The sequence below is a fragment of the Talpa occidentalis genome, unplaced genomic scaffold (genome assembly GCF_014898055.3).
Source record: "Talpa occidentalis isolate TD23 unplaced genomic scaffold, MPIMG_talOcc4v2.1 talOcc4.5, whole genome shotgun sequence".
Lineage (NCBI taxonomy): Eukaryota > Metazoa > Chordata > Mammalia > Eulipotyphla > Talpidae > Talpa > Talpa occidentalis.
The window spans coordinates 112865798-112888592 of NW_023604861.1; the positions used below are offsets into that span (position 1 = coordinate 112865798).

At 44.5% G+C, this 22795-nt stretch overlaps 1 long non-coding RNA gene across 1 annotated transcript in view; it reads right to left on the reverse strand.

The window, feature by feature from the left end:
* Positions 1 to 22197, reverse strand: part of LOC129144660 (uncharacterized) — a 36194-nt gene extending 13997 nt beyond the window's left edge. The window contains exons 1-2 of the long non-coding RNA XR_008549080.1: positions 21905 to 22197; positions 8226 to 8305 (exon numbers count right to left, since the gene is read on the reverse strand). This is a non-coding gene — a long non-coding RNA (uncharacterized LOC129144660). The remainder of the gene's footprint in view (positions 1 to 8225; positions 8306 to 21904) is intronic.
* Between the last annotated feature and the right edge of the window lie 598 nt (positions 22198 to 22795).

A 22795-nucleotide genomic window follows, 5' to 3' on the forward strand; every position in this document is an offset into this window, starting at 1 on the left:
TAGCTCCACAAAAAAAAACTGTCTCTCCAGCTTGTGAGGAGGATAGCTTTCCCCAATCTGCTTAGCATGGTCCACGCAGACTTGAGTCTCCACAGGGAAGGCGGCTGGCTTCTGGGGACCGGATCTTCAATCAACTCCACTCCATGCTCTGAGGCTCTCCATCTACTCCTGTTTGGCTCCTAATTCATTAATCCCCCACCTGCCCACGCTGGCCTGACTGGATTGCTCCTACCTACGTTACTCTGTTCCTTTATGATCCACTGATGACTCATTTGGTGCTAGGTGCCCCTGTGCCTTGTACCAGGAGATGTGTCAGGGCCATGGATCCATGTCTCTACCTGGAGGTTTTGCCTGGCTGCAGGGACATGGGGATGAAGGGACAGTAAGAGAAATGACAATGGGCCTCCCTGGTGGTGCAAGGGGTTAAGATGCAACCTATGAAGCTATCCACAGCCACAGCAGCATGAGTTCGATCCCCGGCCAGAGAGCTACCCACATGGTGCAGCAGACCTCTCCTGACTCGCCCGCTGCTCCCCTCAGCAGTGTATTTCAGTGGATTTGCCTGTTCTGTTCCCCACTCTGTCTCTGGTGAATCCTCTCACCCCCACACCTCTGGCCTGTACCCCAGCTCTTGTACGCATAGATAAATAAATCTTAAAAAAAAAGAAGAGAGAGAAATGAAAATGAAGGAGAGGTTTACGGTATCCCCAGGATAGGGAAATAGCCCCCTTCTGGTTCCTTCTTTCATTACAGAAAAGTCTCCAAGCTTCTCCCGGCTGGCCTTTGTGTCTGTTCTTCTGCAATGGCAGATCCTCTGAGGGGGCCTGGGGAAATGTACACTTCACTTAGGCCTTGATGACCATGATCATTTTTGTCCAAATACCTCTTTTCTCTTTCTCTTCATGTCTGTTTTTGGTCCTCTTTTCTCTCTTGCTCCCATTTTCCCTTTTTCCTCTTTCTTTCTTGCTCTTCCTCCTCTCCCTCCCCAGACTCCTTTCTTCTTTTCTTTTTTTTAATTTTCACAGTCATCCGGGGAAGTGATGTAACAGGGAAAAGAATACTGGTCTTGAATACTGGACCTTGAATACGGGTCCCAGAAGATGAGGAAGCTTCAGGCAGACCCCTGAGGGCATGAGACATCCAGAGCCCGGGGTGAGGGGCTCAACCTCTCCTGTCCTAAGAGTCTCTGTGGTTCAGATTTTAATGGCAGGGTGGAACTTGGGGAGCTGCTTAGGAGGACCTGATGAAGCTCTGCTGATCTACAATAGTCCAGAGTTTTCTTAGCCAGGAGAAAGTGGTCAGGCCTGCACAGGGGTCCAGGATACCTGAGCTTAGTCTTTGATCCTCTACCCTCTTGTTTCCTTTCTTATGCTTTCTCTCCCAGCACCCTTATATCATATCAGTCAGGCCAGTCTCCCTTTTTTCCTGGAGTTCACCACCACTCAGCCCTGCCCTGGGGCCTTCTGTGAGGAGATGCTAGGACCACTTAATCCCACCTCCTCCATGAAGACTTCTCTGGTTGCTTCAGGCTGCACAGCACTCCACAGGCAACAGTAGGGGCTCTTTAACCATGTTTCATGTGTCACCCTGGAAGGGAGCTGACCTCTCCTTCACTTGTGGGTTGAGAGCCATGTCCTCCAAGCCTGGAGCTGCCAGCTCCTTCCCTTCAGGGCCTCTGATGCTTTCTTCTTTGTGTCTCAGACATTTAGCGCAGTGTCTGCTGGTGCATGGTGGAGTTTCTAAGTCATGAAGCCTCTAAGACACAGACAAGGGAGGGGAGAGTCAAGACAGGAGAAGCTACCAAGTTAAAAGAAGCTTTTGGCATCTGAGAAGGGTTATTTCCAGTGTTCACAATAACAACAGTGCAGTTGGGGGGATCCCCAAGATCCTTTCAGGGATTCTGAGATCACAATCATTTTCAAAATGCTTCCAAGATATTTTTTGCATTTTTCACTTGCATTCTTTTAGGAGCGCACATTGGCTTTTTCCAGAAGCTACATAATGTGTGATATCACAACAGACCAAATCCAGAAGCTGATACAAAAATCCATATGTCTTCTATTAAGGCAGTCACTAAAAAGATTTGGGAAAAAAAAATGCCATCCTTTTCATTGATTTTTTCCCCTTTGGAAAATAAAGTTATTTTTCATAAAAATGTGCTGTTACATGTTAACACACTGTGTTATTTTAAAAATAAATCAACAAATGTTTTAAACATTTGTTTTAATTTCTAATTCAGTAAATATTAATAGATATTTCACACACAAGAACAGATGTTCTTTTTGATTCTTAAGGGTGTAAAGGGATCTGATTCCAAAAAGTTTGAGAATCTTTACGTTTGCTTGTGTGGTAGTTGGCACTCTTTCTCGCTGCCCACTCAATTTCCATCTCTCTTTCATTCCTGGAGCCTGTGACTATGAATTTTGGGATTACTGTTAGCTCTGGATAATCCATAAAGTGTGGCTCCCAGTGTGGCCTCAGTGCCGGCATGCTAATGAGGGTAGCCCAGCTGTGTGGGGAAGGGAGCTTAGTGCGGGTCCCTGGGGCACTCCCCTGCCCCACACCCTGCCATGGCCAGGCCTTTTCTTTTTTCTCTTTGTGGAGGCCCATGAGTCTCTCTTATCACTTCAGAAATTACTTGTCTCATTCCCTACAACATGACCGAGCCAACAAACAGCCCTCCTCAGCTCCTAGGTCCTGTTCCCAAAGCAAGAGCTGAGACAAGACTTCTCAAGGCCTGGCCTTCAGGATTAGCTGAATCCTAATTTTCACTCTCCCTTGGAGATGGCAGGGAGAGTGGGGAGAGGGAGAAAGAAGGGGATGTCTTTCCCAGAAGTCAGCTGCAGGGTTGAGGGTGCTGGTGCTGTTAATGCTCCACCTCCACTCAGCAATACACACGCCAGGCTCCCCAAAACCATTCGACCCAGTAAACTGTCTCGAGGTCCAGACAGAAGCGTAGTATGTGTGAACTGGCATTACCAAGAACAGGTGGAGCAGCTCAGCTCACTGCTCATGATCAAATCAGTTAAAGCATTTCGAGGGCTGGAGGATCAAGTCACCAAGGAATTGAGATTGGCTTGGAGGACAGAGACAGGAGGAAGAACTTAAGGGGTGAAATGCCACCCCAATCACACAAATACCACTCGTAGTATTCACCATTAGTACAAATCCGATGCATCTTCCCACAACCTCCCAGTGAAGTCAATGCATTATCAATATTATCTCCCTTTATTGGCACAAATGTTGGTGCTTAGCAGACTGAAGCAACGTGTCACCTCCTTAGTGACGGTGCTGGGTGCTGGCTCTAGAACTCTTGCCCCAAAGTATGACTAGGGAGTAAGTATTCTGGAAAGGCCTGAACAGGCAATTGGTTCTCTTTGCTAATTATTGCCCTAAGGAAAGCCACATTAACTGATTATAAAATATCAGCTTCACCCTTTGTGGGGTTCTAGAGAAGTTCATTTCCCAGGCAGTGCATCCAAGGGACACACCAGGAAGTGTGGCAGTCTGGGCAAACATTCTTGAATTCTTTTTTGGCAGGGTGGGTGGGGGGTGGATATCTGGTTACTTGTGCCTTCAAGGTTTTTCAGCAACTCTGCTGGGCACACCACCTGGAGTCGCCCTGGTGCCTGTGCTGCTGTGCGCTCGTGTGTTACAGCTATGTCTAACACTTTCTGAGGAAAATCCTGGCAGAGCAGTGAGTCCCAGGCTCACCTCCAGAGGAGGAGGGCTGGCCATCTGCAGAGGTAAGTCCCCAGTCTCCTCAGCTTCCACAGGGGACAAGCCTGCTCCCAGCTTTATCCTCAGGAGGGGAAGACCTTGGTGACATTGCCAGGCCCGGGCTATGCGACCCACACCTGACCTGTGGTGTGTGTCACAGCTCAGCCAAGGGCACAGGGCCCTTGAAAAGCCACCCCTGAGCCAGGCCAGGATGGCAGAGAGCTGGAGGTCTGCCCTGCAGCAGGCAGGGGCTAAAAGAACAGATTTACAAGCTGGGCCTTTCTGTGTTAGTATATAGGATGTAGAGAAACAAAACAAAGGGTCAGATAAAGTGGAGTGAATAACAAACCCTAGAAATCTAAGTGTAAAACTGAGTCCATCAGAGCAGGAAGGAGAGGGGACAGAACAGGGTGGGGTGGCAGCACAATGGACTGGGGTGGAAGAGGGGTGCTCTGGTGGTGGGTGTGGTGTGGGGGCAATGCCTGAGGGAAAAGATCCTATAGCTCTAAAACACCAACAAGGTTGTAAGCTAAAGTAACCTCAATTAAAATAAAAGAAGAAATTAAAAACGAAAAAGATAAAGCCTAGTACTGGCTGATGGAAAGTGCCATGTTCATTATGTCCCTATTCCCCCCCTGCGCCACTCCCACAGACCAGTTTAGGTAAGAGTCACACAAAGCAGAGTCCCCTCCCCCTGGTCAGGCCCTCCCCTCCCCTCCCCTATCCTTCTTCTCTCCTCGCTCCCATGCCCCACCCCCAATCCCCAGTTGCAAAACCCCCAGTACAGACACTCTGGAGCCACCATTGCTTCTAGGGTTCTTAGTACCAGTTCTGGGCTCCTCCAGAGTCGTTGAGTTTTCGTGACACTGTAATTATATAACTGACCTGGCTCTTTTCTTTATATTGGCCTCTAGGAGCTTAGAGCAAAATGACCAGCTCCCTATTGCCAATTAAAAATTTAAAACTGGGCCTCCCTGGTGGCGCAAGGGGTTAAGCACCGCACTATGAAGCAATCCGCAACCTCTGCAGCATGAGTTCCATGCCCGGCCCGGCCAGGGAGATACCCACATGGTGCAGCAGACCTCTCCTGTCTCACCTGCTGCTCCCCTCAGCAGTGTACTTTGGTCAGTCCTCCTGTTCTGTTTCCCACTCTGTCTCTGGTGAATCCTCTCACCTCCCTCCCCCCGCATCTCTGGCCTGTACCCCAGGTCTTGTATGCATAAATAAATAAATCTTTAAAAAATATTTTTAATTCTGGAAAAAGACTTAAAAACTCTGAAAATCACATGTGATACTTATCCCTGATAGCGGCCCTGCAAAACCGACAACTGACAACTGCATTGCTTCCTTGAGAAAATGCTACGCAGAAGGTTGAAGCACCCCTGGGGCACCCTTAGGACTACTCCCCACCCCCGCCCTGGCAGTAACAACCGTCTGAAATTTGGTTTTGATCATTGTTTTTCAAAATCTAATAAATATTTATCTGTGCTTATAGAATTTCATGGGAGGAATTTTTGGAGTGAATTTGATAAATGGCTCACACTGTATTATTCTTCAAGGTGCTTTTTTATTTAACAGTACATGCTGCTATCCCTTCTCACTCTTCATGTGTAGTCTCTGTTTTAGTCCGTGGTTCCCCATAGTCACCAGATGTCCTTTTTGGAACAAGGCAAAGTTCAAAAAAGGAAGGAATTAATAAAATAATGATCTACTGGTATAATAGTCATTATCGTAACTATGAGCTGTTCATCTGCTGTCCATCTTCATGGCAGCCTAAAACAAAGGGAAATGAATCCGTAGGGCAAGCAGGAGAGACTTGAGCTAGATATTAGGAAGCTTCCCCTATCATGTACTAGGCCTTGAGGGAAGAAATTTTCTCCAGGGGCTTTGCTTCTGTTCTACCTGGAGGCAAAGATATGGATGGGATGAAGGGACCCATGAGATTTTGTAATTGACAACAGATTCTGGCAGGGAGTAGGGGGCCAGCTATGGGAAGATCAAAGAGGCCTGGAAGTCCCCTACCTTCCTGGGCTCTCTCATCTGTCTCATTGGGAAGAGGAGTCAGATCACAGGACAGGTGATGCAGGAGCATGTGGGGCACATGCTGGGGACGTCAGAGTGGGCAGCCCGAGCACCTGGGTTAAAAAGCCCCATTTTGCATTTGCTAGTTTTTAGAATGTTTTTTCACTTCTTTTTGCCTCCATTTCCTTATGTGTAAAATGGGACTATTAGGGTTGGGTGAGAATTAAAAATGCACTAATATATGTAAAGCTATGAATACTGCGACTAGCATTTGGAAAGTACTCCACATGTATGTGTTAAATAAAAAATGTGTTGTTTGACGTACAGATCATCAGCTTCAGTGGGGCAGAGATGGCTTTCAGCTAGGGGCGAGTAGGATGGTTTCATTGACGTGGTAGCAGGGGGAGCATGATCAAAGGCCTGGACAATTCAGAATAATTAACCTAAGAAGAGCTTTTCTACCAAAACTTGCCCTTTTCAAAAAAGTATGAGTGGGACACAGAGAGGAAAGAAGTCAAGGAAGATCATGGGGTACATGAAGTGAAAGGTAGAGTCTATGGTGGATGGGGTGAGGGGGCGGACTTGATGTTAGAACAAAGGGTTTGAGATTTATCCTATTAAAAATAGGGAGCCAATGACATGCTGCCCTAACATGTTGCCAAGAAATGTATCAATCAGGATAGTCCATGGAACAAACACCCTCCCACCCACCTTCTCAGTAGTATAAAACTACATTTATCCCTTGCTCCTAATATATGCCCTCTGTCTAGCACTTTGCCCCACCTTGACTTTACTTTGGGACCAAGACTGAAGAAATAGGCTCTTTCTAGAAGATTCCTTGGTCATTGTTGCAAAGGGGAAAAATGCACATGACAAACTGTGAGCTGCCTCTTAAAAGTCCTGCTGGGGGGCCTCCCCGGTGGCGCAGCGGTTGAGCGCTGGGTTGCAAAGCTGCCTGCAGCCTCTGCAGCACCAGTTCGGTCCGTGGCTGCTCTCCGGCCACCAGAGGAGGGTCCCACATGGCGCGCAGACCTCTCCTGCCGCCCGCTGCTCCCCTCAGCAGTGTACTTCGGTCCTTCTGCCTGCTCTGCTCCCCGCTCTGGCTCTGGTGAATTCTCTCACCCTCCCGCGCTTCTGACTGTACCCAGTGCTTGCATAAATAAACAAATAAATCTAAAAAAAAAAAAAAAAGTCCTGCTGGGAAGTGGCACAGGTTTCACTGACCAAAGCTAGTCACACAGCCAAGTCAGCTGTCACAGGAACAGAGAAGAGCTCCCCAGGAAGGGGAAACAAGTATTCCAGAACAATGATTCCCAGGGAGTTTTAAGACCCATTCTAATATTATCACACAGATTTCTGCTGCTGTTCTCTTCATCCCAGCAGGCATTGCAAATTTTTCTTTCAACCATGACGCTTTAGAATTTGTCTTTAAATCAATGTAACCTCACTCTCATCTTAGAATACCCACTTAGCTGATTAAAAAGGAAAGGTTGGAAAGCTGTGTGGAGATTCCTCAACCTGCTAAAGATGGAGCTGCCATATGATCCAGCAATTCCACTCATAGGTATTTACCCAAAGGACACAGAAACATTAATTCAAAAGGGCACCTGCACCCCTATGTTTATAGTAGCACTATTTACAATAGCTAAGCTATGGAAACAACCCAAATGCCCCAAAATAGATGACTGGATCAAGAAGATGTGATCCATATACACAATGGAATATTACTCAGCAATCAAAAAAGATAAACTCATGCAATTTGCAGCAACATGGATGGAGCGAAATAAGCCAGAAAGAAAAAGAAAAATACCAGATGGTCTCACTCATAGCAGGAATTTAGAAAACCGAAGTAAGGGACCAGGAAAAAGACTAATTATAATAAAGTAAAAATCAAAATCAACAAGCAACTATACACCAGAGACACAATACAGTGGGGGGGAAGGGAGTAGGATGAAAACAAGGAGGGTGGGAATTGTATGGGGACTATGACCATGACGAAAATGCATACATTGTGCAAAAATGAAAAATGATGTAAAAAATATATTAAATAAAATCAATTAAAAAAAATAAAAAAGGTTCCTTTAGAAACCATCTTCTTTTCTCCTCCCCCAGCAACCCCAAGTCTGAAAAATGAATATAATGTTTCTGCTTTTGAGTTACTCAGGCACCTTGGTTTGAGATGAGCCTTTGCATTCCCAGTTTCCCCACTCTTAGAATTTTGTAGCCTTCTGAGATTTCTGGCCTATTGATTAATAGGTCTCTCTCCCTGCCTCTCACCACCCCTCCTCTCTCTCTCCTTCCCTTCCTACACATAAACACACACACACACACACACCACTGCCACCACCAGTGACCTTAATCTTTTCTTAATTGCTTTAATAGCTTCCTCCACAATGTCATCGCAAAGCTTTTGTATCTTCACTTCAATCCCCAACTGAGGACTTTGCAGACCAATGAAAGGTGAGGAGATCTGTCTTGTTTACCTCTTTTTCCCTTGTTTTTCTCTTTTGCTTTATTTCTTCTTTGGCTGTTTTCATATTTCTTAACCAGCACGGAGCATCGTCTAGGACAATTGGGCACAAACAGAAAAATAAATATATGATGAGTGAAGCCAAAGCCACCCCCCTACCCCCAGCAACCTCACTACTGGCTCCAGTGGCATGCAGTCTGGACCCCACCCTCTGTCTCTCTCTCTCCTGCCCTCCCTCTCTTCCCTGCCCTACCTCTGTCTTCCCTTGTCACAACCAAGCTAGCTGCTCCTCCAATCATGCTGAGTGGGTTTGAGATCTCCCCCCAAACCAGGCTGTTGTGGAGGGCCAGTTTCATCTGACCTAGTTTGGGGTTTTCTCCTTTCTTAGGAACACAATTCCAGAAGTTTCTTCAACCATGCTTCATTTGTTCATTCACTGATTTATTCACAAACACTTATTAAATGCCTAATTTGTGCCTGGCACTTTTAGGTGCCATGGGAAAGTATAAATGAGAGAGACCCTGAACACGTACATCAACAGGTCAACAGATCACACACAGATCAGAGAAGTGAAAGGGTCACTAGCCATGTGCCACCATCATCAGCAGCTGGGGATCGAACCAGCACTGGAGAGGCTAAGGACAGCTCTGCAACCCAGCGCTTAACCGCTGTGCCACCAGGGGAGGCCCAATCATATGTATTTTAAATGCATTATTGAGCAAAGTAATAATCAAAATCAACAAGCAACTATAAACCAGAGACACACTGTGGGGGGAGGGGATTAAGGAGAGGCGGGGAGAGGAAGAACTAGAGTCAAAATAAGGGGAGGTGCAATTGTATGGGGAATATAACCAAAATGAAAATGCATACATTGTACAAAGATGAAAAATGACATAAGAATTATATAAAATAAAATACTAAAAATTAAAAAAAAAAAAGGGGGTCACTAGCAAAGCATGGCCCAGGAGCTGGTGAGAACACTGGCTATCAAACACTGGAGTTGTAACGTGGGGCTTGGGGGCTTGGGCAGACTTCCTGGAATAGGTGGGCTTCCAAATGGAACTCAAAGGATGGATAAGACAGATAAAGCACACAAAAGGGAAGGCATTGCTGGAGGTGAGAGGAATTTACAGCTGGGGACAGTGAGGACACAGGTATCCTGACTACTTTGTGCTCTGGGCCCACTGTCCTGGCTTGGAAGGTCGGGTGTGGGGAAGAAGGCTTCACTGTGTAACCATGCTTGGGGTCTGCTTGAACCTGCAGGAGACCCCTTCCCCACTTGGTTCCCTACTATTGTGAGAGAGGAAGGATGATAGAAATAATTAGAGGGTGCCACTGACAGTGAAAGAAGCAGTGAGGGTAGAAGGGAGATATTCTTATTCAACAAGAAGGCAAAAATTTCTGGAACTGTCTTGAGTGACTCCACAAAATCTGAAAGGGTCAACATAGAGTCCATACCCTTTGATGATGCTAAGCCACTGTCTTAGTACCAGGCCTGTTGGAGTGTCAGGAGTACACTTGAGCATATTATCATATTCCATTTGCCAGGGGGCCTAATGGACCCCACCAGGATTTCAGTGAATTCCTGGACCAGGAGAGTCCTCTCCTGTTCAGGAATGAATAGAAACTCAGGGCTTGAAAGATGGTTGAATTGAACTGCTTGACACTGAGGGACTCAGCTCTACTCTTATTTATAAAATCTTGGGTGGGCAGAAAGAGAAAGACTGTATATTGAATAACTATGCCAGTAAATTAAGCAGACAGAGTGATGGTTAAGACTGTATCTCTGAGTTTAGACAGACTGAGTTCAAATCCAACCTCTTCAAATCTGCCTCTTCTCAGCCAGCCTCTGAGTGGGTTATGAAACCTCTCTTTTTTTTTTTTCCCCAAAATGTCTTAGCTTAATTGTGGATATTTTAGAGAAATACTGAGGAGACACGTATACAGATGTGAGATTCACCCCTGTGGGTGCCGTGTGGTGCTCTATTCTGACCATGAGCCACTGTTTATTCCTCCAGTTCTTAGAGCCAGCTTTTTGTATAAAGGGCCAATAATAAATATTTTAGGCCATATAGACTCTTGCAACAATTTAGCTATACATTATAGAGGGAAAGCAGCCATGGACTGTGTGGATGTGGCTGTGTGCCAATAAAAAGTTTGTTATTTTATATAATTTTTTAGAATTAAGACTTTTTGTTAGAACAATTTAAGGTTCATAGCAAAACCTAGGGGAAGGTAAGGAGAGTTCCCTTAAACCCCTGCCCCTACCATCAACACCTTGGGTCGCGCAAAAAGAGAGGAACATTGGGAGAAAGGCATCAGAGCAGCACTTTTCATCACCTCCTGGGACTTCGGATCTTAAAACATGCCCAAGAGCAAGAGCCTCCTTCCAGAAGACTCACCTTTCAACTTTCTGGGCTATTAGGCCTCCAGCAAGGTGGAAATGAGCAGAGGGAGGAAATTGCAGGAAAAGGCACCCAGGCAGCATGCAAGCTGCCCATCAAGCCTTGGTGAGTGTGTGGACAAATTGGAAGGGTCAGAAAATTTGCCTTTGGAATGTTCCACCTTCCCTGTCTCTCCATCCCCCGCCCCCTTCTCCCAGCATCTCCTCTCTAAAGCAGGTTCCCTGAGGCTCTGGCCCTGTCAAAACCTTTGATAAACTACCCCACTCCTCTCCTAGGAGAGGTCTTGCAACAGACATGAAGAGCAAGGAGGCTGTGCTGAAGCTAAGGCACAGAACTCAATAGCTGATGTCAGGCCTCATGCCAGGGGCTGGAGGGATATTTGGGAACAGAGGGCCTTTTGATACTCCCCGCAAAAATCTCTTGTGTATCTCATCCACCAGCCCTGCCTGAATGGATAACTGAACACAAACACAGAGTATCACCCTTAACATGAAATTCTGGCCTGACTCTGCTCTCTCGGGGACTATTCCTGATCAGGCTGCTTCCCCTGCCCTGGGAAACAACCCTTCAGGGATTGAAAGGCTTTCTTTGTGCAGGCATCACCAGCCAGCACTGAAATACCTAAGAGAGCCTCTCCCCTCTTACTCTCACTCTCTCTGTCCTCTTCTTGAATGCTTTCCACTCCCGAGAGCAGACGATTCTGAGCAACGCTCAGAGGCCAGCCTGCAGAGAAGAGGCTGAACTCTCAGAAGCTTGAAACCAGACTCTTCACACACATACCTGTCCTTGGCTCATTGTTGCTCCCTCCTAGAAGGAGTATCAGGCCTCCCACCCTGCCCTCCCACATCTAAACAACCTCTGAGTGCTGTTTCCATGACAACCAGAGGCATTGCTGTAGTTTCACACCTGTAACACAACCCCCTCACCCCCGCCCCAACATTTTATCCCTACACCCAGGATTCCTGTCAAGACCCTTTTCTGGTCACATCAAGTACATGCCTGCTATGCTGAACAGACCCCCTTTCTGTCAGCCTGGCCGAATTTTACTCCCACGTTGACTCAAAGACATCAGTGGAGAGCCTTTCCATGGTACGTGGATTTTTAAAACCTTTATGGTAAGTTGAAAATGTGACAAACAGTGTGGACAATTACAAAAATGTTGATAGAGCTGAGGCCGTGATAGGAGCTTTAGCGACTTGAGGGGAGAACTTGGCCCAAAGGCCTGTCGTGGAGATGTGATTATTCTTCAAGTAGGAGTTAATGGGGAGGCAGATCTCCAAATATTTCATACACGGATTACAGCCAATTATCGGATTATACAAGAGGCCAGGACGACAGCTCCCCTCTGGCCATCTCCACATTGTCAACACACAGACAACCAGGAATAAGGGGACCAGGAGAGAGGCCGGGCTGAGAGCAACAAGAGTGGAAACCTCAGAGGTGAGGGGCCCATCCCTGCCCTCTGCTTGGACTCCTTGCCCCAGCTCTCATTTTGCTCCCAGTAGCTTCAGGAAGGTCCCATCCCTACCTCGTTCAGGAGGCTTTGCAACCACAGCCTTGACCTGATCATAGCCTCACACCTCTCCCATCCCAAAGCCAGTCCAGCTCTTTCTGCCTCATATATCACCAGCAACCCCACCCACCCTATCAACTTGGAATGAATATGACTTCCACAAAGGGAAGTGAATGGAGAAGTAGGAATTATAAAACCATGCCATTTGACTTCTTTAGACCAACATGAAATAATCATATTTTGTTAATTGGATCATCAGAGGTGCTACCTGGAAGGGGATTCCAAATTTAGGAAGGAGATGGTTGATCTCTTTTGGATTCAGGCTTCTGGATAGTTGGGATCTAGTCCCTTCATTGGGCCTTTCTGAGGATCCAGAGGGTCCAGAAGGATCCAGAAGTATCTAGATCTGTGCCCACCATGGGACTGCCTCCTGCTGGGACAAGGGCTGCGGGACTTAATAGCCCCCCATGACCGTCATCTCCTTCTACAGCTCTCTTCCTCAGGCTCTCTCTTGGCCCCTTTCTTATTAACTAGGTGGCTAGGGGGCAACTCACATGTCAAGTCTTCTATATAATCCCATAAGTGGCTATAATCAGATGATGAAATCTCCATGGACTTCCTCTCGGGTATCTTCTGATAGCAAAATTATTTTTTAGGCATGGATTCTAAAATACAACCTAGGGCTACTTCACCCCATGTAACTCCTCCCTTTGGAGACGAGATGAGATGAAGCATCGGGGGATGAGATCCCTGTGGGCTGTTCCGTTTCAGCCTGTGAACTAGTATTTGGGAAGTTTGGGGATTTTGTGACAAGTCCCAAAGGGCAGGCTGATATCCCCTGCATTGCCTGGCCACAGGCAACCAGTATCCACCAGGTCCCTCAAGTGAGTGACAGTCAAAGCAAAGCTGGGATTTTAGGTTATGAGGCAGATTCTATTTCCTATTTCAGAGCAGTACCAGAGTTTTCAAAGAATGACTCAACCTGCATGGCACCACTATAAATTCCAGCCTCGCCCACCCCACAGACATCTCTGGAAGGGCATCCTCTGCCCCATTCACATTGGACCTATTCCAGCTTGACTTCGGAAGATATCTGTCTTCCCTAAGTATGCAAGTTGCTAGAGTCCCTCTCAGCTCCTGCAGCTGGTAGTAGAGATTGCCCTCTACACTCTGAACATGGGGAAAATTGAGGCCCCAGAAGGACACAGCCTTTTCAATCCCTTAGCCCAAGAGCTTCCTAAAATTTAAGATGCCAAGTTTAGATGTTAAGTAGCTCAGATCCCTGGGCTATGTGACTGACCACTCTGCTCTCCTCCGACCCCATCACTGTCTAAGTGAAACCCCAAATGTTTGAAAGTGCCTTTGAGCGCTTGGCTACACTCCTGGTCACTCTGTTCATAATGCCCTGAGTGCCTACCACCACCTCCTGCCTACCTCACCTCCCCCCACAACTTTGTGCTTTTCAGTCTAGCTGCTTGTAAGTATGAGAAGCTAATATTGTAGGTTTTTTTTATCCCCAAATAGACAAATAAGTAATTGCATCCTAGCAAGATTAAAATAGGTGAGTTAGAAAAGCAACAGGTTGGGGGGACTATAATTCAGTGCTCAGGAGGACCAAACACATGAGTAAATATCAAATCAAAGATTCTCATTTTTTCTCTTGGACCTTTCTGGATGGAATGCCCTACATTCCCTCCAGTTTGGTTTCAATCTCCAGTCCCCCAGTTACCCTGGTGCAGCATATGCTGTCCTGGTCAAAGACGAGTAACTCTATTCTCCACTGAGATCCCCTGCCCCTCCTTCATTCCAGGAAGTCTGAAGCTCATCCGGTGAAGAAAATTGATCCTGGGGCTTTCAGGTGAAGTCAGAAGGAACCCAGGAGGATTAGAGAACATCCTCTACCAGGGCCACAATTAAAAAGCAGGCTTATGGGGAAACTGAGTCAGGTTCCTAATGAAGTCTCAGGTAGGAAGTAATGGATTATAGAACAATCAAACCCAGAAGGACCTTCAGAAATGTGAGTGTAATAAATTCCACACATTAAGATAGTTGGCCTGTTAGTGAGCAAGACTCCTATGTCAGCCTTCATGGAATGTTCCAAATGGACACAAGTGCATACATCCCCAGAGCCAATGGCTTGGGTGCCAGGATTAACAAGAGACAGAGTGGACTCTGGAAATATTTTGACATCAGATCAGAGCTATTTGAAAGGAGGCAGAAACTTCAATTTCAAATGGGAATTTAATTGTTGCAGGTATAGGAATATTTTCTATTTAGGAAAAAAATGCCCCTCATTTGCATTTTTAAGATTAAAAGATAGTAATTCAGCTCTGTAAAACTAGGTTCCTATTCTCTCCACAGCATTTCTGAGGATTTGGAAACTGTGACAGTAAGAAATAAGAAATATTTAGTGACAAGTTGCCAGTTCAGCAAACAGAAATACAGGACACAGTTAAATTTGAATTTCAGATAATAAAGACTAATTTCTAGTATGTATTATGCTAAAGAAAGGTATTCATTATTAATTGAATTCAAATTTAACTGGGTGTCCTGAATTCAACCTGATAATATGCATGGGAAGTGAATAGGAGTAACTTCCTGAGCACCATTCATTGCAAAATTTCTTCAGCAGATAACTATGAAATGAGCACCCACACTGTGCCTGGCACTGTGTTCAGTACTGGGGTAACAGAACTAATGTTGGCCCTCAGTGAACCTACAGTCCAACTGGGAGACAGAAAAGCAAAGCAAAGTGTGCATCAAAGCAGGATGTGGAACAGGTCTTGAGCAAGAATATTCAGGACCAGGGAAGTCAGAGCAATGAAGGAATGGCATTTCAGATGAGCACATATCACCACCAATACAGAGGCCAGCTCTAACTACATGCCTCTGACCGGAACAAGAAGGCACCATGAGACCTTCTTGGCCTTTTCTCTGTCGTGGCACCTCCCTCTTTTTAACCTCTTTCTCTGTCAAGAATGTATTTTCTAATTTACCCATCAAAGTGCCATTAATTAAGGGTCTTTCCGATACTACACACTGCACAGTATGGAAGAGTCAAAGATAATCGTGACACCACCCCTGTCCCTGAGGTTGACAGTCTGGAAAGGGAGTCAAGATAGTTCATAATCATGGTGCCTTAGGGGTTATTCTAGCAGTGGGGCTAAAGCCTTGAGGGGCAGTGGAGGGGCTTCACACATTGGAAAGCATCTGGGTACCACAGTCACAGAATTTTGTCTTGAGGCCAAACTCCCCATCAATGTGTTGAATGAGTCAGTCATCAAACCTATCTGGTCTATGTTTTGTTCACCTGAATAAAGGTGATGTTAATAACAGTTGTCTCATAGGCATGCTCTGAGAAGTGCATAGATCAGCCAGCACTTGCTAAACCACAAACTGTCACATAAATGTGATTATTCACTATAATGATGATTATTGTTTGGCTGATCCTTAAAACTTCAACAGAATTACCATATGCCCAGCAACTCCACCTCTGGCTGCATACCCAAACAAATAGAAAGCAGCAACCCAGACACTTGCAGATCAATGCTTGTGGCAGCATTATTCACAATAGCCAGAAGGTGACAACCTCCCAAATCTTTACCACAGACAAAGGCATAAGCAAACTGTGCTATGTGCTCACAATGGAACATTATTTAGTCTTAAAAAAGGAATGAAATTCTGACACATGTTACAACATGGATGAATCTGGAAAACATTATGCTAAGTGAAACAAGCCACACGCAAAAGGACAAAAAATGTATGATTCCACTCGTAAGAGGCAGCTAGAGTCACATTCACAAAGACAGAAAGTGGAATAGAGGTTTCCAGGGGCTGGGGAACGAGCAGCTATTGTTCACCCGGTATACAGTTTCTATTTGGGCTGATGAAAGTTTTGGCAGTGGACAGGGGTGACGGTTGTACAACATTGTCAATGAACTTAATGCCAGTGAACTGTCCACTTAAAAATGGCAAAATGCTAAGTTTCATATCGGCCTGTTGTCACCACAAATAAAAACTTTTTAAATGATTGTCATCCAGTGAGGGCTGGAAAGGTGAGAGAATTCCTCCAGTAGGATCTGGCAATGGGGAAGAACCTCTAAGCAGAAAGAGAGAGTATGGGCAGGAAGGGCAGGGTTGCAAGGGCTTCACTGAGCCAGCAGCTCCTGGAGCAGAAGTGCAGAATGAGGATGATAGATTTCCACACCACCTGCTAAAAAGCTGTTCTGCTGGCCAGCAAAACCCAATTAACGATTCAGAGTGGTGCTGGGGCAGAGACGTGGTTGGGAAGCGTGTGGCATGTATCACCATGGCTCCATTACCCCAGGAAGCACCGTGACTGAGAATGCAAATCATGCAGAAGAAACTTTCTGAAGATCGAGAGCAGAACAGTTGGAGCAGCAGTTGACCAATGGCTGGGGAGAAGGAGCCCAAAACTGACCAGAGGATGGGGAGGAGGAACCAGAAGCTGACCAATAGCAGAGGAGGAGGAGTCAAGGAGAGGAGCTAGAGCTCTATGAACACATATGGGGAGGGCATGGTTAGGGCCAAGGTGACTAAAGATAGGCAGAGGAGGGCCATGTGAAGGAGATGTCCCTTCACCCCTGGAGGGATCAGAAGGAAGGTTGGTTGGGCAAGTAACCCAAACAGGAGCGATGAAGCTAATCTAGGATGGCAGCCACACCAAGACCGTTGGAAGGATGCAGAGTGCAGACCCTGGGATCTGCACTTGCACCTCCATGGTCTGCTCTTCAGCCCAATCATCCTTTGGGGAAGAAAGCAGAGGAAATACCAAGGTCAAGGCTTCAGGTTCCCCTTCTGCCCCTTTTCCTAGAGGAAATCTGGTTTTCCTCCAATTCAGGGTCCATTTCAACAAAATTATAAATTCAGTGGAGATACATTTCCTTCTTTCCATGTTATACCCTCAAGCCTCTCTCCCTCATTCTCAGAAAAGGGCTTGGTATCAGGCATTTCACACCCTTCCTGGAATTTAAATTTCAGTGTTCCTTTCTCCAAAAGCACTTGTGGTTTCTAGCAGGTCTATTGTTAAAAGATTTTTTAACATCAGGGAGCAGGTGGGGAGTTTTAGAGACAGGGTGGTCTTTCAATCACTCGCTCTGCAACTATTAGAAACACTCTTCTAAAGAAGGGGTCAGTTGTCCTTACCCCTAGCTGATTATAGCCTCTTCCTTAGGTTAGTATCAGTCATTGGCTAAACAGCAGGGGTTTCATTTAATAATAAAACATCTTAATAGCAAATAGAAAATTCTTTATAAATACAGAGCATTTAGAATGACAGTGGATTAACATTTTAATTAAACATGGCAATTCCAATCATTTTTATCATTATAGAAATACCCAACATTTTGACATATTTCAGGTATAAATTGATGGTTCCAGTTCGATGACAAATTGAAATAATTTTTCAGGTGATATTTGTAAGCTTTCAGTAGCAGAAAAAGACGGTATTCAACAGTCAAAGCTAGATTTTACACATTCCCATTCAAAATATGGAAGCCTCCCTTACTCCATACATAGCTTGAAAAATTATTCTCCCAGGAGTCAGACACCCCATGATAAATTAATTTGATGCTTATGATTTACAAAACTCACACCAGAAAGTATTTGTTTTCCCCAGTAGAATGTCAGACTTTGTTCTCTTGTTGAAAGGCGTGGCAAGCAGGACTGGCATGTGTGTTTGTTTTAGCAGTAACTGATTTATTGAGCACGGAAGATGGGAGTTAGCCTCATGCTAACACTGACCTGCACAGGGGACGAGCAAGGCAGCATTCATTGTCCTTGCAGAGGAGGGATTTCAGGCTCAGAGCAGATAAGTAATTTGCCAAATGGCACACAGTTAAGAGGTAGCAGAACTAGGAGTGGAACCCACAACAGGCAGACTCTCTTTCAACATAGCCTTTGCTGAAAGGGAACTCAATAAATATTTTTCAATTGTTATATTTTTTCTGTTTTACACCAGAGAAGAGACTCCACTAACCTGTCATATAAAGCTGCACAACCTAACCTTATTGAGCCAATTTCTTTGTCACATTTCCTCTGCCAAATCTCTGACCCCCAAATCACCACTTTTTCATCAACATCAAAATACAGATTTTCTTTGAAGGAGAAATGTTTTTCAGGAAAACAATAACTATTTTAACAGATTTATCTCTTTTTTATATATTAAACAAGTTGAATCTTTAAACTCTATTTTAAATTAAAATTGTTCTTGGTTTCATCACCTTTATTATTACTCATCTAGTGTGCCGAACTGCTGGCCTTATTATCACCATTTGCCTTCAAGTCCCTGAGAAACATGCAGAGATTTTCCAACAAAGTTAAGCAATTTCTATCTCTGTGGAGCTTCCTCCCATCCTTTGCAGTCAGATCAGCTGAAATTTGCTGTTAAACTACAGGGAGAATTTCAGATTGAAATAACAGACAATGTAAATGCTCATCGAAATGAACATGCAAAAGTGTTGTGAATTTAGAAAAGTTTGGAACATGTAAGAGAAAATGAAGCCACTCTGAGAACAACAGTGCAGTAAATAGTCTTAGTCGTTTGTCATCTAATTATACTGGCTAATATTGCTGACAAATACCCAGCAGTACCATGATGTTTTAGGATGATAAAGCTCTTGGGACGGAATGAAGTTTATTGATAAGATCAATAAGTATTCCTGGACTAAAGTTGTTGATACTTATAGCACATATTTTACCAATCCTCGATTAAAAAAACAAAAGTTCTTGAGGGCGGGACAGTGTCCCTTTTCATCTTTATAACCCCACAACAGAGCTGAGCGAACACCATTCTCCTAACAATTTGCTCAATAATTGTTTGTTGAATGACTATCAGTATTTAATAACTTTTCTGCAAAACCTTCTGGTGATTCTGCTACTGGGAGAAATTATCACTTAAAAATTATGACACAACATTGTGAACACATTGAATGCCAATAAACTGTACATGTTTAAGTGATTAATCTTATGAGAATTTTGCCTTAATAAAGAAAAAAAGCTGCAGAGGCCTGGGAATAGCAACCTAATGGCTTTCATTAAAATCCAACACAATATATTCTCATATTTTCATATCAAATGTAAGAGCCTATTAACATTTTTAATCATATGTAAAAACTGCTTAAGATCTTAATCTTACTTTATCTTATCTTAATTAATGTATTATCTTAATCAACCTTAAGATAAAAGAGAAAAGTTTCAACAGAATTTCCAGAAATAGTGATGCAAGTAGGCCTAAAATTTTTAAAGCACTCATGATTTGCTGAGAAGCAGTTAGACTTTTCACATTTCTCCCTGGCTGCAGAGTTTGCTGTCCCCTGGACCCAGCACGCTGAGAGGGGGAGGCTAGAGCAGGGACTTTGTCCTGGGTTACTACCCAAGCTGAGAAACTTTCCAAGAACCATCCCTACAAGCCCATCCTTTCACCAACTTTGATCACACTTCCAAATCATTCTAAGAATCCCAAACTTATCATTTCCAAAGTGAGGCGTCCCTCCTTTTTTGACAGTGTAAAGGCTGTTTTGTTGTTGTTTTTTTTAGAGTAAAGAAAAAAATCTCTTATTCAAAAGATTTTAGCAATCTGAATTCAGTAGGGTTGAAAACACAAATGTGGTTTCCACTAGTTGAGGAAGCAATATTTTGTCTTCTGATGATTGAGAAAACAGTTTTTCTTTTCTGTTAAAAGGGCATTTATGGAGATGAATGTTTAAGTGCTGAGGACATTGCAGGAGGTTTTCAAGCTAAATTTTTATCTGTAAAAGGCCAGTGATTACACCCTTGTTCTCAAAAAGTTAACACATTTCGAGTAAGCCGCAGCTTGCAATCTTGTCTGTATCAAATTTTCCTTTCTGCTTTCTGATAAATCACAATGTGACAGTCTAGGAGCCTTCCTCCCTCTCTGTTTTGCTTGCTCATTAGGTCTTTAAAAGAAAATGCAAATCCTCATCTCTTCATTAACCCATCTTAGAAAATAACTCAGATGTTCCTAATTTCTCCTCTGATTTATCAGACCGGTCTCTGATAACTTTTGAAAGAAGTCCATTGAACATTCTCAAGGACAAAGGACACTTTATAGAAATAAGCAAAAAGAAAGCCTGACATCAGCACAAGAGGAGAAAAACACCGACAAGTTTGGTAAATGTTGCTTGCTGGCTTCAGGATTATTTCCAGCTCTGGCCAAGCCAATAAACACATCACACTGAAAATGTTTTATTTAAAAACTTCCCTGATATAATCTATGAAAATAACTAAAAGAGTCTCCATTTCACTCTATAATATAGATGCCTGGCAGGCAAAAGGAAATCACAATCTAATGTAACCTTTTCTTTAAGAGAAAAATAACAATAAATATGGCAACATGACAGAATCTGAAGGAATCAAAACACATTTATTCGTAACTCCTGAAAAATTTTCTCACCATGTGATTGAGTATGTGTGTGTGTGTACACCTGTCTAAAATTAAAATTAAGTCTTTCTTCACACACCAACACGAACTAAATCCTAGGGTCTTCTCAGAATGCTTCCCCAGGATCAGGTGGCTTTAAAAAGAATTCTATTTACCAAAATCATTATGACAGTGTTTATTTTCCTCAGAGGGGAGCTGGAGGGAGGGCAGGAGAGGAAAGAAAAGAAAACTGGTGAGTTTTTGTATAATAAGTGACCCTGTCATGCAAATAAACAAGGGCCTCTCTTTCAGGATATCTGTTACAAAGACATCTCCAACTCTAACTGTGTTACTCAGCTCCTCACCAGAAACAGAACTGCTGACCCCACCGAAAGTAAAGAAGTCTTTTCTCCTTTAGACAGGGGGGAATAAGCAAGGCATGTGTGAGAATGATTTTCTTGAACACGACACCAGGCACATTCTCAGTCATTTGACCATAATCTAAGCGCCTGCCTCAGCACCTTTTCCTTCAGACAAATCAGAGATCGTCCGGATGCCCACAAGAATTCCACCACACGGCCTTTCCGAGTTTATTCCACCACACTGCCTTTCCTTTATTTTTTTCCTTCAAGTTCACATTATTTATGGGTCTTAAGTTGGGGAGGAGGCAGGGTGGAGCAATTCCCAACAAAGACAAACACAGTTTGCAATAACAAAACAGAAAGGGTGTATTTGTGTGTGCAGGACAGGGGTGGGTGGATTATATTTAATTTTTTTCAGAAGAATGAATTAAAAGACAGGCAGCCCAGATTTCCTAAGTAGTCAATTTTTGAGGAGGTAGGTAACACTGGGGAAATAAACTCCCTGACTAAAAAAATCAATCACCGGATTCTACTGAGAAGAGAGAACACAATGTCTTCTTTCAAAGGAGCATCCAGTGTCTCCTGTCTGCATCCAAAAAGACCCAAAGATACCTCAGGTGGGAGAGCATGGTCCCCTCCACTCAGCCAGGGAGGACTGGTTCTCCCTCGTGGGGATGGGGTTAGAGGGGAACTTAGAGGTGGGACTGGTCTTGGAGGGAGAGGGAAGGCCAGTCTTCCCTGAGGGCCCACAGGACTGACTCATTCCTTTTGGGAGGCCCACTCTTCTTCCACCTGGCTCCCAGCAGGGAATCCTGGCCCTCCTTTGGGGGGCCTGTTGACTAATGAAACAGTGAAAGCATAGGTCAGCCATCAGGCAAATAATAAACATATTTGCACCGCAAGTCTGCTAAGCCTGCTTAATGGGTCGTCCCTCCATGTAAATGGGCTTCCTACCCCAGCCCCCATCGCTCCACCTGTATCAACAACAATGCCTCCACACAATTATCTTACCTTAATGAACTTAATCTTTAATTTCCCAGCTTGGCCCTGGTACTCAGCCTCCTAACAAAGGAAGTGGAACTGTTTGAGTCCCCGTGAGCTGCCTTCCTCCAACAGCTAGGGAAACTTTAGCCACGACAAGGATTTTTGCCCCTTGTGGAACTGTCAAAAGCAATAAATATTTTTCTTTTTATTCCATCATTAGACCTTCCTAAGAATGCCTCCCCATTGTCCACTGTAATTCCCAGAGCTCTCTGGGCAGGGGCGTTATTGTGGAAAATGAATCCTGAAGTGTTAACAATCCTGCCAAAGCGCTACACTCCCCCCCAACCCCCCCCCCCCAGGGCGTAACCGTTAGGAATGTGTCGCCTCACCATAGCCTGCTCGGCGAAAAGAGCACTTGTGTTTTTTAACACTGGTCTTTGAGGAGGATGCTCAAGTTAAAGCATTGTGGCCACTGTAAATAGATGCACTCAGCAGAATAGAGCTTCTTCATTCCTAATTAGGGAAGTAACTCTAGAAAGACAGAATGTCACTTGCTAGGCTGTGCGTATTGTTGAGTTTGTGCTCGCCTCCACAATGTGAGGTAATTGGAGTTGTACCTTTTAGAAAGCTGCTAATTTCACATAGGAAGTGCTAACAAGACCTTTCTGGGCCATGTTTTCCTTCTTCCTTTTTAAGGAAGTTACAGACCTTCAGTAGTGGGAATGGCTGAGCCCTGGCCTGGCGGAGGAAACAGCAGTAATGAACCACTTCAGCCCGCAGTTAGAAAAAGGAGGCCTCATTTTGGAGTCCTGAGAATACTAAGCACAACAAAAGGTTCTGTTTAAGCTTGTTATCCAGGACATTCTTACAGGCTACACAGCTTTCCCTGCAATGACCCTCTCCAAACAAGTGCATCAA